General features: G+C 38.5%; 1 pseudogene; it reads left to right on the top strand.

Moving 5' to 3' along the window:
* The first annotated feature begins 3,328 nt into the window (after positions 1-3,328).
* On the top strand, positions 3,329-21,237 carry LOC126071322 (UDP-GalNAc:beta-1,3-N-acetylgalactosaminyltransferase 1-like; annotated as a pseudogene).
* Positions 21,238-24,055: the final 2,818 nt, after the last annotated feature.

Genomic DNA, 24,055 nt, shown 5'->3' with positions numbered 1-24,055 from the left:
AGTACCTTTTAGTCATATACTGTTGTTGTTAGAGTCTGTTACTGTTGTTGTTAGAGTCTGTCTAGTAGATTCTGACTAATAGCGACTCCATGTATGCAGAGTAGAACTGCTCCCTAGGGTTTTCAAGGCTGTGACCTCTCCGAAGCAGATCGCCAGGCCTGCCTTCTATAATAATAATAATTTTTTTAAAGAAAAAAAAACCTTTTGGAGTAGATTCTGACTCATAGTGACCCTGTAAGGCAGAGTAGAACTGCCTCATATGGTTTCCAAGGAGCACCTAGTGGATTCAAACGCTCATCTTTTGGTTAGCAGCCAAATGCTTAACCACTGCACCACAAGGGCTCCTGTTTTCCATACTATTAGCATTTAATTCAGCAGCACAGTACATTGATTTGTGCCTCCAGTCACTAAAGAAATTCAAGGTCAAACATTTTGATGTTGGTTCTTACCAGTTTTGGGTATTCATTTCAGTAATTCGTTCAGCCAGCATGCAGCACTGAGTGTCTATGTGCCAAGTTGTGTGGAAATGAAATACAATTCTCTTTCTCAAGGAGCATGCAAGATAGGTAAAAATACTCTATTCAAGCATATCAGTACTTATTCCTACATGTTAAATGAGCACTTACACAGTGGTCAAGCGCCGGGCCGCAAACTCGAAGGCTGGCGGCTCGAACCTGCCAGCTGTTCCATGGGAGAAGTGGCAGTCTTCTCCCGTAGAGATTTACAGCCTTGAAAACCCTATGGGGCAACTCTACTCTGTCCTATAGGGTTGCTGTGAGTTGGAATTGACTCGATGGCAGTGGTTTTGGTTTTTATTAAACATCTATTATGTATTACACTCTTTGCTAGATATTGGGCATAGCGAGTTGAATCAGTCTTGGTCCTAGGGCTGACCTCACAGTCTTGAGGGAGGAAAGGACAGAGAATATAACAATTATCTTTAACTACCCAGATTCGGAATGAGTGGGAGTACAATAGACAGAGAGCTGAGTTACATGTCTAGAGGGAAATGGAAAGACTTTGTAGAGGAGGTGACATTTGCTCTAGGCCCTGGAAGAAGGGGCTATGTTTACAAGTGGAGTTCTGGCTTAAGGTTTGTACTTTGACAGACATCACTTGAGGGCTTTGCTCCATTTTCATTTATGTCTTTGTGCCTTCCAGTCCACTCTGCCATGCACCCACCCAGCCCTTGGTCAATTTTCTTGGGACTAGCCTAGGCCAGGATCTATCACTTACAAATGATAATTATCTCTTATTTAAAAAAAAAAACAAAAACTTATTTTTGCATGGACAGTACTTGTAAAGAAGGAATTTTCACTTTTTAGAATGTGTTTTAGCCAAGTCAACAAAGCACGGTTCCTGTGGCACATCTGCTGGAACACAAAAATAGCCTCACTATGTAGAAACAGATGTTTAAAATGGTATTCATTAAAATGAGATTCCACCTGAAATAGAAAACAGAAAGTGGATGCAAAAGGAATGTTGTAAACTAGCTGTCCTTGATATTGCCTTTCTGTTCCCTTATGAATGTATATTAGTGAATAAATCTTGCTAATAGGAATAAGCTTCTGGTTTTAGTTTCTAATGATATAGATTAATAGTAATATTAAAACACAATTACCCTAGACTGCTTAAGAGAGTAGCAGTCATGGAAAGAAAATATTCTATAGGGTAGATGCCTTCTTACCACTGACCTAAGGGATCTTCTTGGGCAGAAAACTCATGACTATATTAAGGACAGAAATTGGCATTTACCGTTTACCTTCTGTATTTTCTGTACATTTTTATAAGAATCCTATAAAGGAGATATTATTACCCTCATTTCACAGATGAGGAGATTGAGGCTGAGTGATTAAAAAAAAAAAAATTGGGGGGAATCTGGAAATCCTGGTGGCATAGTGGTTAAAAGCTATGGCTGCTAACCAACAGGTCAGCAGTTCAAATCCACCAGATGCTCTTTGGAAACCCTATGGGGCAGTTCTGCTCTGTCCTTTAGGGTCGCAATGAGTAGGAATTGACTCAATGGCAATGGGGTTTTTTGTTTTTGTTTCTTTTAATGAAAATCCAAGACTCTCAAATTCCTAAGCCAATGTGCTTTTCCCAGCTATTTCACACGGCCTTCACAACAATGGAGGCACATAGAAGTTAAATAACCTGTACTATTAAGTAAGTCCAGGGGTGTAAGTCTAGGTTTGTTTGATTCAAAAGCCATTCTCTTTTTACCGTACCATGCCCTCTTCTATATGTTTTTAGCTTTTGCCTCCAAGTTTATCTACCCCTATTTACCACAAAGAGTAAAGGCAGAAAATATCTGATGGAATAGGCAAGGTTTTAAGTTACAATTAGCAAGCCCAGGTTAGTATTAGTAACTGTAAGCAGTTCAGAAAAACATTTTACAAGCTAGTACCAAGTATATGAACCATTTTTAATATATATAAAAGGTAGATTAACTTTTTTTTATAACTACTTAAAGCATATTCTTTAATTTGTTAATACAACAAAATATTTATCTTACTTCATGCAAGATGTAGTCAGATAAAAGCTCCTGCCCTCATGAAATTTACATTTTGGTTGGAGATACAGATGATAAACAAGATAAAGATAAATAAGCAAAATGTATCCCACATTAGATGGTAAGTGTTAAAGAAAAAAGTAAAGAAGAGAAGGAGTACAGGTAGTGTGAAGTGGGAATCATTGCAATTTTAGATTGAGTGGCCAGGAAGGGCCTTACCTGAAGGAGGTAAGGGAAGGAGCCAAGCAGATATAGAGGGGAAATGCGTTCCAGTAGATGGCACTTGAAGTGCAGAGACCCTGAGGCCAGAGTGGCTCGAGCAGAGTTTGAGAGGTGGTAAGATGCCACCACCTGTCTGTCAGTTGTACTGTGGTGGCTTACATGTTACTATGATGCTGGAAGGTATGGCACTGGTATTTCAAAATACAGTATGAACTTGTGAGATCTCATATACATTTGAGATTCGAAAGTGGAATACTAACCTTGAATGCATGTCATTCTTCATAGTGAATAAAATGACTGTATTTTAAAAATATATTTGATGAATTATAATAATGAAAACTATATTCAAGTAGTATTGAAAACTGACAAAGGGAAATAAATCAATAATTTATCCTCCTTTTCCTACGTGAACTGTACCACTGGGTAACCAAATAATAGAAGAGAGTCATCTCTTTATTGAAGTATTTAAACTAATAAGCAAAAAAGAAATGTTAGAATTAGAATATCACCATTTTTCAAGCCCCAGTAAATTAATAGATATAAACATTCAGCATCAGTAGTTGTTAACATCACAAAAAGAGACAACCAGATACGATGTGCTTGCAGATGAAAGACCACACTACCTACAAAGGGATTGAACCTGAGTCTCTCCACGCCTCTGGATCTAGCTGCCAACTTGCAGGAAATACAGATGTCAGAGGAATATGCTCAACTGCATGTTCCTCTGACCTAGTTTCAAAGGTGTTCACCTTATAATAATTCATTGCAAAAAACTCGTGGATGTCAAGTCTATTCTGACTCAGAGCAACCCTATAGGACAGAGTAGAACTGCCTCACAGGGTTTCCAAGGCTGTAATCTTTGAGAAGCCGACTACCACATCTTTCCCCCGCAGAGCAGCTGGTGGGTTCAAACCACCGACCCTTCCGTTAGCAGCCAAGCACTTTAACCACTGTGTCACTGAAAAAAAGAACTATTACCGTAGAGTTAATTCCAATTTATAGTGATCCTATAGGACAGAGTAGAACTGCGCCATAGGGTTTTGAAGAAGCACCTGGTCGATTTGAACTGCTAACCTTTTGGTTGACTGCTGTAGCTCTTGACCACTAGGCTACCAGGATCTCCTAAAAATTCATTAACCTACACATTTATGTGTTACTCTGTATCTGTTTCATTTTGTAATAATAAAAAAGGATAAACAAAATCTTCACTATGCTGGTAGAATTGCCTATTTTTCCTTGTTCTCTCAATTTTTCTCCTATTAAAGCTCATTCAAGGAGGTCTCGTGGCACAACAATTAATCGCTTGGCTACTAACTGCAAGGTTGGCGGTTCGAACTCACCCAGAGGCTCTGGGGGAGAAAGACCTGGCGATCTTCATCTGTAAAGATTATAGCCTAGAAAACCCAATGGGGCAATTCTACTCTGTCGCATGGGGTCGCTGTGAATCGAAAATCAACTGACAGCACCGAAGAACAATACAGCTCATTTTGGAACAAACATAAACGATACCTTTACACCGGAGCCTTCTTGGTGTAGTGGTTACAACCTTGGCTGCTAGCCACAGGGTTGGCAGTTTGAGTCCACCAGATGCAGTCGTCCTTTAGCTGACACGTTCAATGGTAGTGCGTTTTGGGTTATTTCTATGCAAACAATACGCATCTTCTACTTTTGTTTGCCAACCGAGAGATATTTTCGTAAGCGCCTATGCCAATTTTTTTTACAGGTTGCTATAAAAGAATTAGCATAACGTGCTTACGAAAATATCTCGCGCGGGCGCGCGCGCGCATGCGCGCGCAGGTGGGGGCAGAGTTGCCAAGAAAACGTAGAAATCACTCATTATTTGCATAAAAATACGGTAAAGTGAGTAGCCCTGTATCAAAGGAGCCCTGGTAGTGACTGGTTAAAGCGCTCGGCTGCTAACTGAACGGTTGGTGGTTCGAACCCCCCAGCTGCTCACCGGGAGAAAGATATGGCTACTCTGTCCTGTAGAATCCGTATGAGACATAATCGACTTGACAGCACACAACAATCACCACAACAACCCTATATCTACTAAATAAATTATATTTTTAGTTAAAAACTGTAGGCTCAGACGACTTCACTGGTGAATTCTTTGCCTCGTGTAAAGAATAATGTGCCTAATCCTTTACACATTTTTCCAGAAAGTAGAAAAGGGGAGATACGTCATAAGTCATTTTATGAGACCAGCATTATCTGACACCAAAAACGAAAAAGATGTTAAAGAAAATTACAGATCAATATCCCCCATGAATATAGATGCAAAAGTTTTAAACATATTAATAGAAAATCTAATTTGACATTATATAAAAAGGATCTCGTGTCATGATCAAGTGGGGTTTATCCCAGGAATGCTAGATTGTTTAAACATTTGAAAGTCAATCAATGTATTTCACCATGTAAAGAGGCATAATTGAATAACTACGTGATCATCTTAAACAAACAAAACCGTTGCCGTGGAGTCATAGCGACTCATAGCGACCCTACAGGACAGAGTAGAACTGCCACACAGGGTTTCCAAGGAGCAGGTGGTGGATTCGATCTGCTGACCTTTTGGTTAGCAGCCAAGCTGTTAACCACTGTGCCACCAGGACTCCATAGAAGTAGTTAAAACTTTCCATAAAATTGCCTATCCATCAAGGACATCCTGATAAAGATATGTATGAAAAATCTACAACTAACGTCATACCGGATGCTTTCCCACTAAGATCAGGAATAAGCGTAGGATGCCCACCCACCTCTTTTCAAGTCTATGCTGGATGTCCTATTTAAATTAACAAGGAAATTAAAAGAGATTGGAAAGGAAGAAATTAAACTATCCTTATTTGTATATTACATGATCATCCATGTAGAAAATCCCAAAGAATCTACAAAAAATCTACTAAAACTAATACGTGAGTCTAGTAAGTTCACAAGACACAAAGTCAGTATACAAAACTCAATTGTATTTCTATGTATTAGTAATGAAAATTTGGAAATAGAAACTTAAAAATATTATTTATACAACCATAAAAATAAATACTTAGGAATAAATTTAACAGAATATTTGCAAGATTTGCAAGCTAAAAAGTACAAAACATTGGTGATAGAAAATTTAAAAGACCTAAATAAATGGAGATACATAGCATTTTCATGAATCATAAAACAATATAGTTAAAATTCCACTTTTCCTCAAATTGATGTATAGATGCAAAGTAATCTCAATCCGTATCTCAGTAGGCATTTTGAAGATATTGACAAACTGATTCTAAAATTTATATATAAGAGAAACGTAACCCAGTGTAGGTTTAAACAAAGATACTTATGTGAACATTTGTAGTTTGTGTTGTTGTTGTTATGTTGTTATGTGCCATAGAATCGGTTAGGACTCATAGTGACCCCATGCACAACAGAATGAAACATTGCAGTCCTGCGCTATCCTCACATTCACTGCTGTTTCTGAGTCCACTGCAGCAGCTACTGTGTCAGTCCATCTCCTTGAGGGTCTTCCTCTTTTTTGCTAACCAACATCCTTGAAAGCCAGAAATTTGGATTCCAGGAGAATTACAACTCTTTTTTCATTCCCTCCTTTGATCATAATCTTGCTATAGAATCTTTGGTCAAAAACATTCAATAATGGTAGTTGGACACCATCTTTTTTTTTTTTTTTTTTTAAAGGTCCCTGGAACCATACAGCAAACTATGAGGTAGAATAGAAACACTAACAATAATATTAGGTCAATTGTCTGAAATAACCAATGAAACCATGACCCTAAGGCCTTTGAACCAAGGAGGTGTTTCTTTATACGTAAGCAGCATCAGTGATTGCTTTTCATGTGTCTCAGCAGCACCTATATTCTGTAAAACATCAAATTTCCTATTAATATAAACACAGCAACATTTATCTATTAAGGCACAAACTGTTCCTTGGGAGACTAACAGGAAATCTAATGCCATTCTATTTTGTAAAATCATAGCTCAAACTTTAGACACTTCTCTGGTTATGATATTTACAACTTTGCTAAGTTTACAAATAGAAACTTATATTTGGAGAGTTAAAATATCTAAACTCTTAGATAATTTAAGAGAAAGGAGGAAAATTTCATATATACAGAAAGTAGGACCTTAAAACATCAGTAATATTCACACATAAATTCCATAGAAATCCTTCAGTTTACTCAGTCTGTAATTTCTGTTCTGTGTGATTCTGGATCAGCCACAATCTGTGAACTCATCAGTTTCCACATATGAGTTCTGGAAATCTTGATTCAGTCTAGTCACAGCCCTTTTAAGTCCAATATAGTCCATCTTTTTGCTGAGATATTTTGGTCAAATGTTTTCAGCAAATCAGCAAGGTAAAAACTTACCTGCTGATGACAAAACTTAATATGACCATGATTAATTTATAAAAATAATAGTCTTAATAGAGAAAGGCCTGATAGAAATTAATTACAAGCTTAATGTAAAGCCAACTAAATTCAGTTAAAAGAAAAAAACTTTAGACAAAAAATATTTCTAAATATATCCTTATTTTCTAAATATATCCTTATTTTCAAAGAGCTTCAAATATAATACATAATAATCTTAGAATATAATAGCATATAGTCGGGCTATATCAAGTATATACCACGATTATCAAGTCTGTAAATACCAGAATAGTAATTTTAAAAAGAAAAAAAAAAAACTTCACAGGTAAATGATGCGAATTCCCTAGTCAAACCATAGGCTTTGTTGATACCCATTGGTGTTGAAGAGACATGGAGTGCAACCACATGGGGTCCCAAAAATAGGACTTCTCATTCCCGGCTTCTGCTCCACAGTCCTACGATGACTATACTATTAACTGTCCTAGGGAAAAATCACCACAAAGTTATAGTAAAGCAAAAAGAAAGCTTTCGTTCAGCGCACATTCCAAGAGGCAAATGTAGGAAGCAGGCAAGCATGCTGCTAGAGCCATGTCTGCCTGAGTCCCTGTACAGTTCTTTTAGCTTGAGAAATGCTGAGCATGTTTTTTCCTTTTGTTTTTCTAACTCCAGTCTATTCACATTTCATTATAATAATTTACTTTGTCTTCTTGAGCTACCCTTTGAAATCTTCTGTTCAGCTCTTTTATGTGATCGTTTCTTCCGTTCACTTTAGCTACTGTACATTCAAGAGCAAGTTTCAGAGTCACTTCTGACATCCATTTTGGTCTTTTCTTTCTTTTCAACAACCTTTTGCTTTCTTCATGTATGATATCTTTGATATCATCCCACGACTGGTCTGGTCTTCATTCATTATGCTAGTTAAAAGTTGGAGAAAAAAAATGTTCGTCAACTAATAAGTGGATAAACTTATATAACTTATACTGCATCCATATCATGGGATACTACACAAAATAAAAATCAATGAACCACTAATTTTTGTAACAATATGGATGAATCTCTGAAGCATCATGGTAAATAAGAGAAGGAATCCAAATATAAAGGGTTACTGTATGATTTTGAAAAAGAAGAACAAAGTGGAAGTCTCACCGTCCCTGATTTCATGACTTACTGTAAACTACAGTAATTAAGATAGTGTGGTGTAGCCCGTGATGGTTAATTTTATGTGTCAATGTGGCTAGGCTGTGGTGCCCAGTTGTTTGGTCAAACATTAGTCCAGATGTTGCTATGAAGGTATCTACACGTAATTAACATTGAAATCAGTTGACCTTGAGTAAAACAGATTACCCTCCGCGATGTGAGTGCACCTTGTCCAATTAGTTGGAGGTCTTAAGAGCAAAAACCGAGATTTTCCAAGGAAGAAGGATTCTACCTCAAGACTGTAACATAGACATCCTGCCAGAGTTTCCGGTCTGTCACCTAGCCTACCAATTTCAGACACAAGTCTGCCAGAGGTTTTAGCCTGTTTCCTGAGGTACAAATTTTGTGAGCCCCCACAATTGCATGAGCCAATTCCTTAAAACAAATCTCTCTCTTTCTATATATATGTATCTTACTGATTCTGTTTCTCTGTAGAACCCAGAATAATACATGGCCTAAGGATAGACAAAAAGATCAATGGAATAGAATGAATATTCCAGAAATTGATTCACACTTGTATTAACAAAAAGATGCCTAGGCAATTCAATGAAGCAAATGGTAGTCTTTCAGCAAATGGTGCAAGTGCACTTGAACACCTATTTGCAACAACAGAAAAAAATTTAATCTCAACCCTTACCTTATCCCATATACACAGATATACTTGAAATTGATCATGGACTGAAATGTAAAAGCTAAAACTATAAAACTCTAGAAGAAAATCTCTGAAAATTTAGATTAGGCAAAGATTTTTAGGAAACAAAAACCATAAACCATAAAAGAAAGATTGATAAATTGGACTCATTCAAAATTAAAAATTTTTGTCCTTTAAAGACACTATTGGAGAATGAGGTAAGGGTACTGGGGTGGCCTGGAGGCTGAGGAGACCTGAGGCTGGGGAGCGGGCTTGGCCCCAGGATGGCTCCTCCTTGGGGACACTAAGGCAAGGGCAGGAAGGCCAGGTGGTTATCAGTGGCAGGGAGGTATGACCCACTCCTATGGCCCTCTCCAGGGCATAGTGTGCTGAGATTCGCAGCACTCTGGGGCTGGGACCTTCACATTGAAAGGATATCCACCTCTGTAGTTCACAGCAAATCTAAGTGTTTTAATTAAAGCACATAATACAGAAAGCAGCAACAACAACAACAAAATTCAGCTGGTGCTTTAATCTCATCTGAAATTCTTCCAGAACATCCACTCTCCTGAGTTTGGTGTGTTTCTCATAAGCAGTATATGGCATAATTTTACCCCAATCTGAGAGTGTCTGTCTTTTAGTAGAAACTTCTATACAAGTATTATTTTTGATTACTACTTATTGCTGAACATTCAGTTGGTAAAATTTAAAGTCGTTCACTCAGAAGAAATAAATCAACAAGAATAAAATCCTGAGGCTGCTGGCTTTCTTATTGGCCCTTCCAAGCAGGATGTCATTGAGGTCCCCCAAATGGAGCCTCCTGCATCTGTTGCTCCTGAGTTTCCTCACGATGTGGTACCTCAGCCCTTGCCACTACAATGTGATAGAACATTTAAACTGAATGTACTTCTTCAAGTATGAAGTAATTTACAGACAATACTTTCATTTCACACTTTGACAGCATTCAAACTACTCTCATCAAAACTCACTTCTTGTCATTGTGGTCACCTCACAACCTCAGATGTGAAAACCAGACAGGCCATTAGAGTTCCTCGGAATGAAAAAAGTCCTGGTGGGGATATGAGGTGCTTACTTTTTTCTGTGCAAAAAAAAATTAACCTCAAATGGAAAGGGGAAAAAAATGTTAGCATGGTCCTTAGAGGATAAACACCTTCTTTATGGCAACATAATGCGCCAAGATTTTTTAGACACGTAATAATTTGAAAACAATTATAACATTCAAGTGGGTAATGAGTTTTGCCCCACTGCTGAGTATATCATGAAGACATACACTGATGTTTTCATCAACACTGACAGTTTAGTGAAGTATCTTTTAAGTGTAAACCTCTCAGATAGATTCTTCACAGTTTATCCTCTAATGGATAATAATTCCTATAGAGGATTTTACCAAAAACCCCATATTTCATACCAGTAGTATCTTTTTAGGATGTTTCCTTCTTCTAGCAACAAATTGGGTTATATAATGTCCACAGCCACCATTCGTCTGTCAGTTTGTCATACTGTAGTGGGTCGCATGTTGCTGTGATGTTGGAAGTTATGCCACCAGCATTTCAAGTACCAGCAAAGTTGCCCATGGTGGACAGGATTCAGTGGAGCTTTCAAACTAAGACAGACAAGGAAGAAGGACCTGGGAGCCTACTTCTGGAAAACCTGTCCAGTGAAAATCTTATGAATAGCAACGGAACATTGTATGGTATAATGCTAGAAGATGAGCCCCTGAGGGTGGAGGGCACTCAGAATACAAAGTAGAGTCAACCTTAATTGCTCATATACAAGTTCAAGTTGAAGCTGAAGGAAATTAAAACAAGTCCATAAGAGTCAAAGTACAGCCTTAAGTATATGCCACCTGAATTTAGAGGCCATTTCAAGAATAGATTTGATGCATTGAAGACTAGTGGCCAAAGATTAGAGCAGTTGTGGGATGACATTAAGGACATCAGACATGAAAAAGCAAATGGTGATTTAAAGGACAGGAAAGAAAGAAAAAAAAGACCAAAATGGATGTCAGAAGAGACTCTGAAACTTGCTCTTGAATGTAGAGCGGCTAAAACAAATAGAAGAAATGATGAAGTAAAAGAGCTGAACAGAAGATTTCAAAGGGCAGCTCAAGAAGACAAAGTAGAGTATTATAATGAAAAGAGCAAAGGCTGGAGTTAGAAAACCAAAAGGGAAGAACACGCTCAGCATTTCTCAAGCTGAAAGAACTGAAGAGAAAATTCCAGCGTCGAGTTGCAATATTGAAGGATTCTATGGGGAAAATATTAAACGATGCAGAAAGCATCAAAAGAAGATGGAAAGAATACACAAAATCACTGTTCCAAAAAGAACTGGTCCATGTTCAACCATTTCAGGAGGTAATGTGTAATCAAGAACCGATCGTATTGAAGGAAGAAGTCCAAGCTGCATTGAAGACATTAATGAAAAGCAAGGCTTCAAGAATTGACAGAATACCAAATGAGCTGTTTCAGTAAATAGGTACAGCACTGGAGATGCTCACTCATCTGTGCCAAGAAATTTGGAAGACAGCTACCTGGCCAGCCAACTAGAAGAGCTCCATATTCATCCTCATTCCAAAGAAAGATGATCCAATGGAGTGCAGAAATTACCAAACAATATCATTAATATCACATACAAGTAAAATTTTGCTGAAGATAATTCAAAAGCAGTTACTACAGTATATTGACAGGGAACTGCCAGAAATTCAAGCCAGATCAGAAGAGGACCTTGAATGAGGGATATCATTGCTGATGTCAGATGGATCTTGGCTGAAAGCAGAGAATATCAGAAAGATGTTTACCTGTGTTTTATTGACTCTGCAAAGGCATTTGACTGTGTGGATCATACCAAATTATGGATAACATTGCAAAGAGTGGGAATTCCAGAACTTAACTGTGCTCATATGGAACCTGTACATAGGCCAGGAGGCAGTCATTCAAATAGAACAATGGGATGCTGCATGGTTTAAAGACAGAGAGGAGTGTGTCAGGGTTGATCCCTTTCACCATACTTATTCACTTCGTATGTTGAGCAAATAAACCTAGAAGCTGAACTATATGAGGAAGAATGGGGCATCAGGATTGGTGGAAGACTCATTAACAACCTGCTATATGCAGATGACACAACCTTGCTTGCTGAAAGTGAAGAGGACTTGAAACACTTGCTGATGAAGATCAAAGACTACAGCTCAGTAAGGATTACACCTCAACATAAAACAAAAATCCTCACAACTGGACCAATAAGCAACATCGTGATAAATGGAGAAAAGATTGATGTTGTCGAGGATTTCATTTTACTTGGATCCACAAACAACACCCAAGGAAGCAGCAGTCAAGAAGGGTAGAGTAGTCAGACAATTCCTGTGGTCCCTTTTACAACAAAGAAAAAAAAAAAAAAAGTGAAACAATTATATATGACAACGTAGGAGCCCTGAACATCAAAGCCAAAGTTGAGGAATTGGACTGAGCAGCAGGAGAGGGAGAGATGGTTCAGAAGCAGCAGAGTTGGCGGACTTGACCTGGCGGGAACCAGCACCCTGTAAGCTGGATTGACTGGTATGTGCAGTGAGACAAGCAGTGACACTTGGGATGTGCTTTCCACATCGGGAGAGACCAAACAGTGGAGAGTCTGCTCAACCCCCCAGAACCAGTGAGACCCAGTACCCAAAGAACCAGTGAGAAGCACCACTCAATCAGCAAATATAAGTACATGCGTCTAACCTACTGTGCACAAAAAAAAAAAAAAAAAAAAAACCTTTGGGAATAACCTCTCTCCTATTTACTGTACCCTCCCCACTCTGCATCAGGTCAGGCTGGCTTCATGATTGTCACATCCCCTGGGCCAGGAGTAGGACCCACTGCATGCTTTGAGCCATTCTCCTGCCTTTGGAGAGGGAATAAATTAACAAACAGGGAAAAGTAATCTGCAGGCTCCCCTAAGCTGGGAACTCAGGGAAGGCATAGCCCCTTTGCCTAGGCACAGGCATAAGTGGTCTAAGGACTTTGAAAGCCTTTCACCCCTGTGTAGACCTGTGTGGGTCCATTTCAACAACATAGGCCCTCATTAGCACAGTACGACAGGGTATATACCTGAAGGCTATTTTCGACTATATCAGCTATAAAGGGGAGTGGTAGATTCATGACATTTGACACCACCCTGCCCATTAAGCAGGGTCCTCACCTACCCACATCAGGGGCTGGAGGACTGGTGGCTCCATCCACACCACCTAGCCACCCACAACAGGGGTCCAAGATAAGTGGTGCCTCCTAGTGCTTACAGCCAATGGCATTGGTTTCGCATAGTCCAGCTGCAAAACCCACCCACATATGTGCTCTAGGGAACAGAGATGCACTTTCCTCCCAGACACTCAGGGGCAGCCATCAGCCCCTTCCTTGTTTAGCACATAACCTCCTACTGCAGCCACATACCCTTGCCTACACCAATCACCCCTGTCCATCTAGGACTGTAGGTGAGAGCCTGTACCACACACTTAGTTATCGACTACCTGGACACCTTAGCTGAATTCATACAAGAAAACTAAACAGACTCCTGGGCTCACATACATAGTAACAGCTCTAACCACCTGGTGACAGGATATGAGAGCTTCGAAGATGCCGATAATCAAACTAGTTCATGCAACCAGCCTATTTGAGTGTAACAAAACAAGAAGCTAGGACATAGTAAGCAAACGTAAAATAAATATACCTTGTTCATGGCTGGGAGCCAACAGTCAATATCAAATCACATAAAAAGGCAGACTCTGATGGTTTCAGCAAGCTCCCAAAATAAAGAATCAAGAAACCTTCCAGAGGAAGATAACTTTTTTGGAAGTACCAGAGGTAGAATTCAAAAGATTAATATATAGAGTTTTTCAAGAGATCAGGAAGGAGATCAAGCAAAACACAGAACAAGCCAAGGAACACAAAGATAAAGCAATAGCGGAACTTAAGAAGGTTATGCAAGACCATAGTAACAAATTTCAAGGCTGCAAGAATCCATAGGGAGATGGCAAACAGAAATCCAAAAGATTAACAATAAAATTTCAGAGTTAAAAAACTCAATAGAAAGTCACAGGAGCAGAATTGAGGCAATGGAAGTCAGAATTAGTGAGACTGAAGGTAAAGCACTTGACACCAACTAATTTGAGGAAAAATCAACTGAAAGAATTTTTAAAGAATGAAGAAACCCTAAGAATTATGTGGGACTCTATCAAGAGGAATGACCTACTAGTGATTGGAGTACCAGAACAAGGTGGGGGGGGTGGATAACAGAAAATATAGAGAGAATTGTTGAAGATTTGTTGGCAGAAACCTTTCCTGATATTGTGAAAGATGAGAAGACATTTATCCAAGATGCTCATCGAACTCCACACAGGTAGATTCCAAAAAAAGTCACCAAGACATATTATAATCAAACTTTCCAAAACGAAAGATAAAGAGAGATTTTTAGGCATGGCAAGGGATAAACAAAAAGACATCTACAAAGGAGAGTCAATAAGATTAATCTGTTACTACTCACCAGAAACCATGCAGGCAAGAAGGCAATGGGAGATATATATAAAGCCTTGAAGAAAAAAAATTGCCAGCCAAGACTTACATATCCAGTAAAACTGTCTCTCAAAAATGATGGCGAAATTAGGACATTTCCAGATAAGAGAAGCTTAGGGAATTTGTAAAAACCAAGCCAAAATTACAATACTAAAGGGAGTCCTCTGGTTAGAAAATCAATAACATCAGATAACAACCCAAGACTAGAACACAGGACAGAATAACCAGATATCAACCCAAATAGGGAAGTCACAAAAATAAGTCAAAGTTAAAACACTGAAAATAGGTAAACAGAGACATCAATATGTAAAAGATAACAACATTAAAACAAAAAAGAGGACTAAATAACGTAGTCATAGACATTTCTTATGGAGAGGAAGTCAAGGTGATATAAAGAAATAAAAGATTGGTTTAAAATTAGAAAAATAAGGGTAAATATTAAGGTAACCACAAAGGAAACTAGCAATCCTACATACCAAAATGAAAAACATAAAGAGTCAGCAAATACAAAATCAACAACAGTGAAAAAGACGAAAAGAAAATACATAAAGAAAAATGACAACACAGAAAATTAAGTGGAACAAAGGAGCTGTCAACAACACACACACAAAAATACATCAAAACGACAGCACTGAACTCATATATGTCAATAATTATGCTGAATATAAATGGACTAAATGCACCAATAAAGAGCCAGGGAGTGGCAGAATGGATAATAAAAACACGGTCCATCTATATGCTACTTACAAGAGACACACCTTAAACTTAAAATGCAAACAAACTAAAACTCAAAGGATGGAAAAAAATATATCAAGCAAACAACAATCAAAAAAAGAGCAGGAGTGGCAATATTAATCTCTGACAAAATAGACTTTAAAGCAAAATCCATCACAAAGGATAAGGAAGGAAACTATATAGTGATCAAAGGGTTGAAACACCAGGATGACACAACCATAGTAAATATTTACACACCCAACGACAGGGCTCCAAAATACATAAACTCTAACAGCATTGAAAAGAGACATAGACAGCTCCACAACCATAGTAGGAGACTTCAACACACCACTTTTGGTGAAGGACAGAATATCCAGAAAGAAGCTCAATAAAGACACGGAAGATCTAAATGCCACAATCAACCAACTTGATCTCATAGACATATACAGAACACTCCACCCAACAGCAGTCAAGTATACTTTCTTTTCCAGTGCACATGGAACATTCTCCAGAATAGATGACACATTAGGCAACAAAGCAAGCCTTAACAGAATTCAAAACATCAAAATATTACAAAGCATCTTTTCTGACCATAAAGCCATAACATATAAATCAATAACAAGAAAAGCAAGGAAAAAAAAATACCCGGAAACTGAACAAAACCTTGCTCAAAGCTACTGGGTTATAGAAGAAATTAAGGATGGAATAAAGAAATTCACAGAATCAAATGAGAATGAAAACACATCCTACCAGAAACCTTGGACACAGCAAAAGTAATGCTCACAGGTCAATTTATAGCAATAAATGCACACATTCAAAGAGAAGAAAGGGCCAGAATCAACACATTAACCCTACAACTCAAACAAATACGGAATGGCAAAAGAAGTCCTTGGGCACCAGAAGAAAACAAATAATAAAAATTACAGCCGAAATAAATGAAATGGAAAATAGAAAAACAATTGAAAGAGTTAACAAAACCAAAAGCTGGTTCTTTGAAAAGATAAAACAAAATCGATAAACCATTGGCCAAACTGAAAAGAAAAACAGGAGAGGAAGCAAACAACTCAGAGAAGAAATGGGATGGACAATATCAGAATAGACCCAACTGAAATTAAAAGAATCATAACAGAATATTATATAAACTTGTACTCCAACAAATTTGAAAACCTAGAGGAAATGGACAAATTTCTACCTACCTAAACTAACGCAAACAGAGGTAGAACAACTAAATAAACCTATAACAAGAGGAGAGATCGAAAAGGTAATTTAATAACTCTCAACGACAACAAAAAGCCCTGGCCCTGACGGCTTCACTGGAGAATTCTACCAAACTTTCAGAGGAGAATTAACACCACTACTACTAAAGGTATTTCAGAGCATAAAAAAGGGTGGAGTACCCCAAACTCATTCTATGAAGCCAGCATAACCCTGATACCAAAACCAGGTAAAGACACCACAAAAAAGTAAAACTACAGCCCAATATTCCTCATGAACATAGATGCAAAAATCCTCAACAAAATTCTAGCCAGTAGAGTTCAACAACATATCAAAAAAATAATTCGCCATGACCAAGTGGGGTTCATACCAGGTATGCAGAGATGGTTTAACATTAGAAAAACAATCAATGTAATCCATCACATAAACAAAAGACAAGAACCACATGATCTTACCAATTGATGCAGAAAAGGCATTTGACAATGTCCCATACCCATTCATGATAAAAACTCTCAGCAAAAATAGGAATAGAAGGGAAATTCCTCAGCATAATAAAGGGCATTTATACAAAGCCAACAGCCAACATCATCCTGAATGGAGAGAGTCTAAAAGCATTCTTCTTGAGAATGGAAACCAGACAAGGATGCCCTTTATCCCCACTCTTATTCAACATTGTGCTGGAGGTCCTAGCCAGAGCATTTAACCTAGATAAAGAAATGAAGGGCATCCAAACTGGTAAGGAAGAAGTAAAACTATCTCTATTTGCAGATGATATGATCTTAAACACAGAAAACCCTAAAGCAGCCACAAGAAAACTACTGGAATTAATAGAAGAATACAGCAAATTATCAGGATACAAGATAAACATACAAAAATCGGTTGGAGAGCTTCTAAGAGAATAAAGAGAACTTCAAAGAGGAAATCACCAAATCAATACCATTTACAATAGCCCCCAAGAAGATAAAATACTTAGGAATAAATCTAACCAGAGATGTAAAAGACTTACAGAAAGAAAACTACAAGACACTGCTGGAAGAAACCAAAAGAGAACTACGGAAGTGTAAAAATATACTTTGCTCATGGATAGGAAGACCCAACATCATGAAAATGTCAATTCTACCCAAAGTGATCTACAGATACAATGCAATTCTGATCCAAATTCCAACCACATTTTTTAATAAGATGGAGAAACAAATCATCAACTTCATTTGGAAAGGGAAGAGGCCCCCAGGTATGTAAAGCATTACTGAAGAACAAAGTGGCAGGCCTTGCACTACCTGATTCTAGAACCTATTATACCGCCATGGTAGTCAAAACAGCCTGGTAGTGGTACAGAAACAGATACATAGACCAATGGAACAGAATTGAGATCCAGACATAAATTCACCCACCTTCGAGCAGCTGATATTTGACAAAGCCCCGAAGTCTGTTAAATGGGGGAAAGACAGTTTCTTTAACAAATGGTGCTGGCATAACTGGATATCCGTCTACAAAAAAATGAAACAAGACCCATACCTCACATCATGCACAAAAGCTAACTCAAAATGGATCAAAGACCTAAATATAAAATCTAAAACAATAAAGATCATGGAATAACAAATAGGGACAACACTAGGAGCCCTAATACAAAACATTTCTAACAATGCACACACACCAGAAGATAAAGTAGATAACTGGGAGTTCCTAAAAATCAAATACTTATGCTCTTCAAAAGGCTTCACCAGGAGAGGTCAGCACAACTGGACTAAACCAAAAGCAAAGAAGTTTCCTGAATAAACTGACCACTTCAAAGGCCAGCATAGCGGGGGAGGGGTTTGGGGACCACAGTTTCAGGGGACATCTAAGTCAATTGGCATAATAAAATCTATTAAGAAAACATTCTGCATCCCACTTTGGAGAGTGGCATCTGGGGTCTTAAACACTAGCAAGCAGCCATCTAAGATGCATCAATTGGTCTCAACCCACCTGGATCAAAGGAGAATGAAGAGCATCAAAGACACAAGGTAATTATGAGCCCAAGAGACAGAAAGGACCACATAAACCAGAGACTACATCAGTCTGAGACCAGAAGAAACAGGGTGCCTGGCTACAACTGATGACTGCCCTGACAGGGAACACAACAGAGAACCCCTGAAGGAGCAGGAGAGCAGTGGGATGCAGACCTCAAATTCTTGTAAAAAGACCAGACTTAATGGTCAGATTGAGACTAGAAGGGCCCTAGAGGTCATGGTCCCCAGACCTTCTGTTAGCCCAAGACAAGGACCATTCCCAAAGCCAACTCTTCAGACAGGGATTGGACTGGACTATGGGATAGAAAATGATACCAGTGAAGGGTGAGCTCCTTGGATCAAGTAGATACGTGAGACTATGTAGGCAGCTTCTGTCTGGAGAAGGGTTGAGAGGGCAGAGGCTGGCCAAATGGACACAAAAAGAGAGAGTGGAGGGAAAGAGTGTGCTGCCTCATTAGAGGGAAAGCAACTAGGAGTATATAGCAAGGTGTATATAAGTTTTAGTATGAGAGATTGACTTGGTTTATAAACTTTCACTTAAAGCACACACACAAAAAAAGAAAGACTGTGCTGAAAGAGTAAAAAGACAACCTACAGACTGGAAAAAAAATTTTGGCTACAACGTACCTGATCAGGGTCTAATCTCTAAAATCTACAAGATAGCGCAAAACCTCAACAACAAAAAGAAAAATAACCCAATTAAAAAATGGGCAAAGGATACGAACAGGTACTTCGCCAATGAAGACATACAGGCAGCTAACAGATACATGAGAAAATGCTCACAGTCATTAGCCACTAGAGAAATGCAAATCAAAACTACAATGAGATACCATCTAACCCCAACAAGGCTAGCATTAGTCCAAAAAACACAACATAATGTTGGAGAGGTTGTGAACAGGCTGGAACACTTATACACTGCTGGTGGGAATGTAAAATGGTATGACCACTTTGGAAATTGATTTGGCACTTCCTTAAAAAGCTAGAAATAGGACTACCATATGATCCTGCAATCCCACTCCTTGGAATATATCCTAGAGAAATAAGAGCCATCACATGAATAAGTATATGCACACCCATGTTCATCGCAGCACCATTCACAATAGCAAAAAGATGGAAACAACCTAGGTGCCCATCCACAGACAAAAGCATAAACAAATTATGGTATATTCACACAATGGAATACTACACAACAAAAAAGAACAACGATGAATCTGCGAAATATAACGTGGATGAATCTGGAAGGCATTATGCTGAGTGAAATTAGTCAGTCACAGAAGGACAAACATTATATGAGACCACTATTATAAGAACTCAAGAAAAGGTTTAAACACAGAAAAAAAATTCTTGATGATTATGAGGGTGGGGAGGAAGGGAGAATAGTATTCAATAGCTAGATTAAAAAAAAAAAAGATAATAGCCAAAAATTATCTTAGGTGAAGGGAAGGACAACACGCAATACAGGGAAAGCCAGCACAACTGGACTAAACCAAAAACTAAGAAGTTTCCTGAATACAACCAAACACTTCAAGGCACAGAGTAGTAGGGGCAAGGATCTGGTTTCAGGGGACATCTAGGTCAATTGGCATAACAAAATTTATTAAGCAAATGTTCTGCATACCACTCTGGCGAGGGGTGTCTGCAGTCTTAAAAGCTAGTGAGTGGCCATATAAGACTCATCAATTGGTTCCAACCCACCTGAAGCAAAGGAGTAGAATGAGGCACGCCAAAGACGCGAGGAAAATATTAGCCAAAAAAAACAAAAAGGGCCACAGAAACCAGAGACTCAATCAGCCTGAGACCAGAACTAGATGGTGCCCGGATACCACCAATGACCGCCTGGACAGGGAACACAACAGAGTCCCTGACGGAGCAGGAGAAAAGTGGGGCAGAACTCAAATTCTAGTTAAAAAGCCAGGCTTAATGGTCTGAGACTGGAGGGACCCTGGAAGACATGCCCTCCAGACTCTGTTAGCCCCAAACTGAAGCCATTCCCGAAACCAACTCTTCAGACAAAGATTAGACTGGACCTTAAGACGTAAAATGATACTCGTGAAGAGAGTACTTTTTAGCTCAAGCAGATACATGAGACTAAAAGGCAACTCCTGTTCAGAGGCGAGATGAGAAGGCAGAGGGGGACAGGAGCTGGTTGACTGGTCATGGGAAATCCAGGATGGAAAGGAGGAGTGTGCTGACACATTATAGGGATAGCAACTAGGGTCACGTAACAATGTGTGTATAAATTTTGTATGAGAAACTAACTTGAGCTGTAAACTTTCACTTAAAGCACAATTTAAAAAAAAAAAAGAAAGAAAGAAATCAAAAGTAATATTACAGTGGGCAAATCTGGTGCAAAAGAATTCTTTAAAGTGTTAAAGAGCAAGTAAGTCAATTTGGGGACTAAGGTGCATCTGACCAAAGCCATGGTATTTTCAAACGCCTCATATGCATGCAAAAGCTAGACAAGGAATAAGGAGGACCAAAGTAGAACTAACGCTTTGAATTATGATGTTGATGGAGAATATTGAAAATACCATGGACTGCCAAAAGAACCAACAAATCTGTCTTGGAAGAAGTACAACGGCTTTGAACAACAACAATGTGCAGACATTTGGTGCCAAGGATCTACGAAATGATGGGTCATATCACTGTAAAACCCATCAAGTTTGAAGATATTTATGCCGGGATATGTGATTTTATTAAAAGTGGACACTCATATCCAGAAGACGTGATTGTAGCCTACACCTTTTCTTCGAAGGAAATTATCACATTTTGGCAGGTTATGCTAAGAAACATTAAATGCTGTTATTAATTTTAGATTCTACCAAAAGCCTAGAGAAGGATAGGATACTCTGCAGAAAGTGTAAATTTAGTCTGTGAAATCTCACCTGAAAACTCATGGAAAGGTCACTGTGCTGGCTTACATCGAACTGAAACTCAAGAAGAACTCAAACTAGAGATCCAAGGTTTACACTCTAGTTGTGATCTGTATCAACAAAAATAAAGTTAGGTCTTTTTGGATGATACTCAGAGGACTTAAACATCTTAGAATTTGAGGTTTTTGCTAATAAAACACATAGGATGAAACTATGTGAACATTCATTCTATAAAACAAGACTTCTGTTTAAACCAAGCAAAGTGAAGCTCTATTTATTAAACAATCTAGTCATTTAAGGATTTTATGTATATCTTACATGAATTACTGATTTAAATATATATGTTGTCATTAGGTGCTGTTGAGACAGTTCCAACTCATACCAACCCTATGTACAACAGAACAAAACACTACCTACCCAGTCCCATGCCATCCTCAGAATCATTGTTATGCTTGAAATTTTTGTTATGCATTGAAATCTTGTGTTCAACTCTTTTACTTCATCATTTCTTCCTTTCACGTTAGCTACTCTACATTCAAGAGCAAGTTTCAGAGTCTCTTCTGACATCCATTTTGGTCCTTTCTTTCTTTCCTGTCTTTTTACTGACCTTTTGCTTTCTTCATGTATGATGTCCTTGATGTCATCCTACAGCTGGCCTGGTCTTCGGTCATTAGTGTTCAATGCATTAAATCTATTCTTGAATTCTTGAGATGATCTCCAAACTCAGGTAAGATATACTCAAGGTGGTATTTTGGCTCTCGAGAACTTGTTTTGATTTTCTTCAGCTTCAACTTGAACTTGCATATGAGCAATTGATTGTTTCACAGTCAGCCCCTGGCCTTGCTCTGACTGATGACATTGAGCTTCTCCATTATCTCTTTCCACATTTGTAGTCAATTTGATTCCTGTGTATCCCATCCCATGAGGTCCACGTGTATAGTTGCCGCCATTTATGTTGTTGAAAAAAGGTATTTGTAATGAAGAAGTTGTTGATCTTGCAAAATTCTATCATGGGATCCTTGGCATCATTTCTATCACCAAGGCCATACTTCCCAACTACCGGTCCTTCTTGGTTTCCAACTTTCGCATTCCAATCACTGGTACTTAGCAGTGCATCTTGGTTGCATGTTTGGTCTATTTCAGACTGCAGAAGTTGATAAAAATCTTCAGTTTCTTCATCTTTGGCATTATTGGTTTGTGTGTAAATTTCAATAATAGGAATATGGATATTCACCTATCATTGACAGTATTGTACTTTAGGATAGACCTCAAAATGTTCTTTTTGATGATGAATGTGACACCATTTCCCTTCAATTTATCATTCCTGGCAAAGTAGACCATATGATTTTCTGAATCAAAATGGCCGATACTAGTCCATTTCAGCTCACTAATGCCTAAAAAAAAATGCCTAGGATATCAATATTTATGCATTCCTTGAAATGCATCTCAGTTGAATAGTTGAAGCCTAATCCACCTTGCTGGAACTCCTTTTCCAGAAGACTACCCATTAAGCAGGCATAGTACAGCCTCAAATGGCTTCAAGGTAGCCTCTGGTAATGGAAGCGTATGGTAGAAAAAGAGGAGGATAATGTATATAAGGTATCTGGGGACACTGTCCTACTTCTAAGGACAGTCCTAAGAGATGAGATTGTGGTTGTAGCTACTACTCAGAGGAATAGAACATCGGCTCCATCTTAGGGCCTAGGGCACCAAAAGGAAAAAAAAAAAAACACCTAGGAAGTTAGTTTGGTTCTGACAAGAAGACTTGGAAATTAAAGACCTGTAAAACTGTAATCACATTTTGGTCTTTTTTTTTTTTTCCCACGTATTGTTCTTCTGTTGTTGTTGTTAGAGGTGTTGGTAATTATACTAAACCAGTGACAGTCAATAGAATCTTAATATTTTTTAGCCTTGTAGAAATTAGGTCATCATATTTGCTATATATCGTAGAAAAGAATCCAGCAGAGTGAGGAGCCTACAAAGTTAGTCTTTATTTACCTAGTGATTTCAAAATGGGAGATTGTCTTGGCAATCTAGTGCTGCTGTAACAGAAATACCAGAAGTGGATGGCTTTAACAAAGAGAACAAAATTCAGGCCACCAACTCCAGGGAAAGGTTTTCTCTCTTTGTCGGCTCTGGAGGAAGGTCCTTGTCATCAGTCTTCCCTTGGTCTGGGAGCATCTCAGCGCAGGAACCTCAGGGCCAAAGGATACACTCTGTTTCCAGCGCTCCTTTCTTGGTGGTATGAGGTCCCCAACTCTCTGCTTACTCCCCTTTCCTTTTATCTCTTGAGAGATAAAAGGTGGTGCAGGCCACACCCCAGGGAAACTCTCTTTATATTGGATCAGGGATGTGACCTGGTAAGAGTGTTATAATCCCACCCTAATCCCTTTTAACATAAAATTACAATCACAAAATAGAGGACAACCACAGAATACTGGGAATCATGGCCTAACCAAGTTAATACACACATTTTGGGGGGACATAATTCAATCCATGATAGAGGTGATGGTGCCACTTGTCAGTTGAGCCCTTTTTTGTCTTCCTCTGCTACTCTGCTCATTATGTCAGAAGAGGAGGAAAAAAACACAAATTGTCATATGTTCATATAATGAAATACTACCCAGTATATTTGATAAATATTTGAAAACATGTTGAGTACAAATTGTTCTTGTTGTTGTTAGGTGCTGTTGAGTCAGTTCCGACACCTAGCGACCCCATGTACCACAGAATGAAACACTGCCAGATCCTGCG

Source organism: Elephas maximus, chromosome 3 (genome assembly GCF_024166365.1).
Source record: "Elephas maximus indicus isolate mEleMax1 chromosome 3, mEleMax1 primary haplotype, whole genome shotgun sequence".
Lineage (NCBI taxonomy): Eukaryota > Metazoa > Chordata > Mammalia > Proboscidea > Elephantidae > Elephas > Elephas maximus.
Note: the sequence above shows the minus strand (reverse complement) of the source record. Positions and strands in the feature narration are given on the sequence as shown.